Source organism: Aegilops tauschii, chromosome 2, assembly GCF_002575655.3.
Source record: "Aegilops tauschii subsp. strangulata cultivar AL8/78 chromosome 2, Aet v6.0, whole genome shotgun sequence".
NCBI lineage: Eukaryota > Viridiplantae > Streptophyta > Magnoliopsida > Poales > Poaceae > Aegilops > Aegilops tauschii.
The window spans coordinates 370,663,715-370,671,148 of record NC_053036.3 but is presented as its reverse complement, the minus strand read 5'-3'; the positions used below and the strand labels follow the sequence as shown (position 1 = coordinate 370,671,148).

The following is a 7,434-nucleotide window of genomic DNA, read 5'->3' as shown; positions in this document are numbered from 1 at the left end:
CAGATCACGGATCCAATCCGCATCATTGCTACTAACATTTTTCAACTTAGTTTTCTCTAGGAACATATCAAAAAATAAAACAGGGGAGCTAAACGCGAACTATTGATCTACAACATAGATATGCTAATACTACCAGGACTAAGTTCATGATAAATTTAAGTTCAATTAATCATATTACTTAAGAACTTCCACTTAGATAGACATCCCTCTAATCATCTAAGTGATCACGTGATCCAAATCAACTAAACCATAACCGATCATCACGTGAAATGGAGTAGTTTTCAATGGTGAACATCACTATGTTGATCATATCTACTATATGATTCACGCTCGACCTTTCGGTCTCAGTGTCCCGAGGCCATATCTGCATATGCTAGGCTCGTCAAGTTTAACCTGAGTATTATGCGTGTGCAAAACTGGCTTGCACCCGTTGTAGATGGACGTAGAGCTTATCACACCCGATCATCACGTGGTGTCTGGGCACGACGAACTTTGGCAACGGTGCATACTCAGGGAGAACACTTTTATCTTGAAATTTAGTGAGAGATCATCTTATAATGCTACCACCGAACTAAGCAAAATAAGATGTATAAAAGATAAACATCACATGCAATCATAATATGTGACATGATATGGCCATCATCATCTTGTGCCTTTAATCTCCATCTCCAAAGCATCGTCATGATCTCCATCGTCACCGGCATGACACCATGATCTCCATCATCTTGATCTATATCAATGTGTCGTCACATGGTCGTCTCGCCAACTATTGCTCTTGCAACTATTGCTATCGCATAGCGATAAAGTAAAGCAATTATTTGGCGCTTGCATCTTATGCAATAGAGAGACAACCATAAGGCTTTTGCCAGTTGCCGATAACTTCAACAAAACATGATCATCTCATACAACAACTTATATCTCATCACATCTTGACCATATCACATCACAACATGCCCTGCAAAAACAAGTTGGACGTCCTCTACTTTGTTGTTGCAAATTTTACGTGGCTGCTACGGGCTTAGCAAGAACCGTTCTTACATACGCATCAAAACCACAATAATAGTTTGTCAAGTTGGTGTTGTTTTAACCTTCACAAGGACCGGGCGTAGCCACACTCGGTTCAACTAAAGTTGCAGAAACTGACACCGGCTAGTCACCTGTGTGCATAGCACGGCGGTAAAACCAGTCTCGCGTAAGCGTACGCGTAATGTCGGTCCGGGCCGCTTCATCCAACAATACCGCCGAACCAAAGTATGACATGCTGGTAAGCAGTATGACTTGTATCGTCCACAACTCACTTGTGTTCTACTCGTGCATATAACATCAACGCATAAAACTAGGCTCGGATGCCACTGTTGGGGAACGTAGTAATTTAAAAAAAAATCCTACGCACACGCAAGATCATGGTGATGCATAGCAACGAGAGGGGAGAGTGTTGTCTACGTACCCTCGTAGACCGAAAGCGGAAGCATTAGCACAACGCGGTTAATGTAGTCGTACGTCTTCACGATCCGACCGATCAAGTACCGAACGCACGGCACCTCCGAGTTCAGCACACGTTCAGCCCGATGACGTCCCTCGAACTCCGATCCAGCCGAGTGTTGAGGGAGAGTTTCGTCAGCACGACGGCGTGGTGACGATGATGATGTTCTACCGACGCAGGGCTTCGCCTAAGCACCGCTACAGTATTATCGAGGTGGACTATGGTGGAGGGGGCACCGCACACGGCTAAAAGATCAAACGATCAATTGTTGTGTCTCTAGGGTGCCCCCTGCCCCCGTATATAAAGGAGCAAGGGGGGAGGTGCGGCCGGCCAGGAGGGGGCGCGCCAGGAGGAGTCCTACTCCCACCGGGAGTAGGACTCCCTCCCTTTTCCTTGTTGGATTAGGAGTGGAGGGGGAAAGAGGACGGAGAGAGGAAGGAAAGGGGGGGCGCCCCCCTCTCATTGTCCTATTCGGACTAGGGGGGAGGGGCGCGCGGCCCTGCCCTAGCCGCCTCTCCTCTTCTCCACTAAGGCCCACTATGGCCCATTAAGCCCCGGGGGGGTTCCGGTAACCTCCCGGTACTCCGGTAAAATCCCGATTTCACCCGGAACACTTCCGATATCCAAACATAGGCTTCCAATATATCAATCTTCATGTCTCGACCATTTCGAGACTCCTCGTCATGTCCGTGATCACATCCGGGACTCCGAACAACCTTCGGTACATCAAAACATATAAACTCATAATATAACGGTCATCGAAACGTTAAGCGTGCGGACCCTACGGGTTCGAGAACTATGCAGACATGACCGAGACACGTCTCCGGTCAATAACCAATAGCGGAACCTGTATGCTCATATTGGCTCCCACATATTCTACGAAGATCTTTATCGGTCAGACCGCATAACAACATACGTTGTTCCCTTTGTCATCGGTATGTTACTTGCCCGAGATTCGATCGTCGGTATCTCAATACCTAGTTCAATCTCGTTACCGGCAAGTCTCTTTACTCATTCCGTAATACATCATCCCGCAACTAACTCATTAGTTGCAATGCTTGCAAGGCTTATAGTGATGTGCATTACCGAGTGGGCCCAGAGATACCTCTCCAACAATCGGAGTGACAAATCCTAATCTCAAAATACGCCAACCCAACAAGTACCTTCGGAGACACCTGTAGAGCACCTTTATAATCACCCAGTTACGTTGTGACGTTTGGTAGCACACAAAGTGTTCCTCCGGTAAACGGGAGTTGCATAATCTCATAGTCATAGGAACATGTATAAGTCATGAAGAAAGCAATAGCAACATACTAAACGATCGAGTGCTAAGCTAACGGAATGGGTCAAGTCAATCACATCATTCTCGTAATGGTGTGATCCCGTTAATCAAATGACAACCCATGTCTATGGCTAGGAAACATAACCATCTTTGATCAACGAGCTAGTCAAGTATAGGCATACTAGTGACACTCTGTTTGTCTATGTATTCACACATGTATTACGTTTCCGGTTAATACAATTCTAGCATGAATAATAAACATTTATCATGAGAATAAGGAAATAAATAATAACTTTATTATTGCCTCTAGGGCATATTTCCTTCAGTGGGAAGGACACCCTATCGCACACACTCACTTGGCGACGGTTCCAAATGGCGTCGCGGAAAGGGGTTAAAAACCGTTTCTTTAGGACCGACGCGTACCAGTGACTGTTCAACCAGTCCTCCACTGGGTCCTGTTCATCCAGCGGCAACGGCCTCTACTACCACGGGGTCCTGTTCATCCAACCCCCACCGGGAACTGTTCATCCAACCCCCAACAACGCTCACTGTTTATCAAGAGGCAGCAGGTTCGATCGTCTTCAGTTAGCAGCAGTAGCAAAGGAATCGCTCTATCGGGTTCAGTTAACAGCCAGGGATCGATCGATCGATCGGGTTCAGTAACGCGTAGCCAGTGCAATCGCTCGGGTTCAGTAGGCGAATGCCTCGCTCGGGTTCAGTTAGTGCCCAACGCCTCGCACCCACACACGTACGTGTACGAGAGAAACCCGCAATCCCTCCGTGCATCGCTCGACCCCGACCACCCACTGTAACCGGGAACTCCCCGACATTTTCCTCGCCCTCGCTTCTACCACTATTTTTGACGGCCCAAAAAATGTCATGCAGCTGTGTCTCCGGCCCGCCCAGGATGAAAAGCCCATTTTCTGTCATGATTTTTTGTCATCTTCTCTACTCCTAAGGCCTTGTACAATGGGAGGTGCTTAGAGAAATAAACCAAGATTTCTTAAGCACCGGTGCTTATTTGTACAGGATAGACTTATTTTTCTGAAGCACCACCCTAAGCATCTTCCATTGTACAAGGCCTAATGAAGCAGTTGGTAGCCTGGTACTCCGGTTTTATTTTCATCCGGGCTTTTGTTCCACCCTTCCCCCTCATCCCACTAGTTTTAATCTCTTTGTAAAAACTACAAAAGGGAACAAAAAAACGTACGCCGCGCTCAGGCTTGCTTCACCACGTCCCCCTGATTTCTTCCCCTAACCCAGCTAGGGTTCTCACCCGCCGCCGCTTCTCTGCTGCCACCCGATCACATCTCTCCTCCCCTACGCTCCGGGCCGCACGACGTCGCCGATTCCGCCTCCTCGTGCGACGCCACACCCGATCCTCTTCTCCAGAAGCTGCCGCCTCCCTTGCAATGCCACCACCCGAGGCCCTCCACGGACACCACCATCACGGACGTATCTTGGACAGCAGACCCCATGATGGTGGAAGGAAGAGCAAGAGGGGGGCGTCGAGGCTGGCCGCCGCCATGAGGAACCGGCGTCCGTGCGCGCGGTGATGGCATGGTGGCGGAAGAAGGTTGTGTTCCCAAGTGCATCGTGTGCTGGCCGCCGTCTCCATCCGCGTCCGCGCTCGCAAGACAGGTACGCCGCCGAGCCCGACAAGATAGGATGCGCATCTTGAACAGATTAGGGATGGGCGCGGCGTGCACGATGATGACATGTTGTCCTTTCTGCGATTGTTAATTAGTATTGAGGATTAATTTTTGTGCGGGAAGATTGAAAAGATCAGTACGTGAATGCAGAACAGACGGTGAGGACGGTGAATCACACCATCTGGAAGGAGGCACTGGGGCAACATCAAGAAGTTCTGTTAAACTGATTCATAGCGGCGTTTCAAAGTTCAATCAGAAGAAGCGCGGCTTTGTGGTTTCTACAGGATGGAGAGGCACCCTGCACATCCCTGAGCTGAACAAGCTAAATCTAAAGTTGGATGTGTTCTTGCTTACACATGTGGACATAGATAAGAGGGCAATTGTAATCCACGATGATAGAATACCCATTTGATGGCATGGACATTGGGATGGTATTCGGGATCCCCTGCACATGCGCTTGCATTGCTAACAAAAAGAATGACTGCATTCAGTCAGCAGCCAAGGAGATTAGAAGTCGTTTAGGGATTGTATAGGATCAGAAGAAGGAAGAAGTTTGAAAGAAGCTCAAGCAGTACTGGAAAAGAATTATAACTCACCAATGACAGAGAAGGAGGTGCATGATTCCAAGACAATACTTATTGTTTTCCTTGTGGGACACATGATGGCACCGATGGCAAAATATGATTATTCAAGCCTAACATATTGGCCAGCGCTTATGGGTCCTGGCAATATTTTGAATTACAATTGGGGTTAATATGTCATTGAAGGCATACTAGAAGCGGATAACAAGCTAAAGTGTGATATCACGAGGAAGAAATCCACGAACAACATAACTGGGTGTTTACTGTTCCTTCATGTATAAGCCAGTATCTCGAAAATTATTGGTCTGAGCTGCATTGCATTTATACATAATGATCAAGTGCATTATTTGTGCAGGTATTTTATCTCGATAGCCTTAACCTGGGTGAAATAACGATGCAGCATGACATTCTTTTGAGAATCAAGGCGTTCAACAACAAGATTATGAGGATCATGATCAATGATGATTGCAGCCGATCTATATATCAGCAATGATCAGAAGTTGATTTCAGAGCATCCAAGGTATACTGAGTGCAGAGTATTATCATGATCATTATGAATTGCCTTTGCTTGTTGTCTACCAACAGTCAATTATAATCCAATAGCCAAGAGGAGAGAAGAAAGTGAGGAGGAGAAAGGAGGGGTGGGGTGGTGGCTAAAAGAGGTGGCCTGATAGAGGTAAGGTGATGTCGCCGAAGGAAAGCAATGACACACCCTAAGACTGGAGCACATGGCCTTCTGGTGGTATCATTAGTCTCTATATGTATCCATTTGTTTCTGTGGCAATACATGGATAATTGACTAGGTAAACTTAGTAACTGATCAGAATTAATGTGTATTTTTTTATTAAGGATACCGGACACTGTTTAAATATAATGAGATTCCTTGCAACCTCATAGAAAGAATTCAGGACTTCCTTTTTGGGAACTCGGGCTTCACTTCATATCTTTTACAAGTAGCGATTTTTACTTTGTTTCTTCAAATTATGTTTGATTACACATTTTTTTCTGCCTCTGTATCTTATCAGGGAACGGCGACCAATAGATCAAAAGATTTTTTGTTTGATAGGAAGCATAAAACACAAAGAAACATGAAGTCCTTGCTGGACTTGACATAGGCATCAGCGAGCATGGAGCATGGTCTTGAGGTGCGAGTTGGACGGGTGGATGTACTTGACAAGGAGCAATTAGACGTGAGCATGCATGGCGGGCAATGCCGCCGACGGTCAGGCGGATAAGAAGACCAAAGAGGAAGGCCGCATCAGGCATGCATCTTCGATGATGCATGCCTGTGCATATTTGTGGGGGAATGGTGCTACCTTGAGGCAAAGTGTCTTTTTGGGAAGGTTGCCGGTAGAGAGAAGTTCTATAGTTTGGCTTGCGGAGTAACATAGACAGGCATGCTGGTGCTATAAGGCTATATCCATGGTTTAATTTCGCCTCACCATTCCTGCTTGTTGGAACATGTTTGATGTACTTGCACATTAAAAAGAGTGTATGAAACCCTTTACAAAGCCATTTGTATCCAGTATCCTATAGTAATAGATGTACTGCATGCTGGTTGAGTTGAGAATTGTTAAATTTTTGCAAGTGGTAGCAGTACAATGGTTTGCACACATTGACATTGTGCTTCTAAATGATCTGTAACATTCATTCTGAATTATTTGGTTTTGGTCCTATGCTTTTTAACTGCTTATTTACCGATGAAGATAGCATATGTTCCTATTTTTAAATGTAGTTATCGGTGCTTCCGGTTGGTAGACATCAAAATATTTTAGACTTTCAGACATTCTAAATCTCTTCATCCTTTGCTATTATTTATGATACATGGAATAGAGGAGGAAAAGCAGAGGGAGCGCAGTGCCAAGCAAATGCGGCAGGAAAAGTAGGAAATAGCATTGCTCGAGTCGGGAATGGTAGGGGCGGCACTACTCCTACGCTATTGTTCATGTTCGTGCCCCTGCTGCTACATTGAGAGATGTTTGACAGAAAAAGAGAGATGAGATGAGATTCTTTACTCTACGGTATTGTTGCTGCCACTATTTAGGGGAGCATAGATTATCCAGACAGTTGAATTTTGGGAAGTCTGGGTCTTGTTTGATGTCCGAACACGTTCGAACGTATGAGCAAGAAATGAACTTCGACCTTATAGATGACCTTAATCATTTAATGTGCATGGTAGCCCGTAGCACTACGGGCGTTCTACTAGTAGAAATAGGAGCCCATCATATCTATGATGATACCGGGTTTTGTCACAATTATCGTCATAGAAGTCTCATAAGCATGACAGAAAAAAATTCGTTCGGCCCAAAATGTCACGGATGTGTCTTTTTTTTTTTGTAGTGATCGGCGCCACCGAGACGAGGTTTTCCCTAAGCCCTAACACATCAGTTCCACCGAGTTATTCCCGTCGATCCCACCAAGATTCCTAACGTTCAT

General features: G+C 45.9%; 1 long non-coding RNA gene across 3 annotated transcripts; it reads left to right on the top strand.

The window, feature by feature from the left end:
* Positions 1–3,952: 3,952 nt before the first annotated feature.
* Positions 3,953–6,585, top strand: LOC109774554 (uncharacterized). Of its 3 annotated transcripts, XR_002235605.4 has the most exons (4): positions 3,963–4,406; positions 4,568–5,273; positions 5,354–5,518; positions 5,602–6,585. It is a non-coding gene; the product is annotated as an uncharacterized lncRNA (long non-coding RNA). The 3 variants fall into 3 exon arrangements; XR_006670160.1 differs by having other exon boundaries at positions 3,953–4,406; positions 4,573–5,273; positions 5,354–6,585; XR_002235604.4 differs by having other exon boundaries at positions 5,354–6,585.
* The last annotated feature ends 849 nt before the right edge of the window (positions 6,586–7,434 follow it).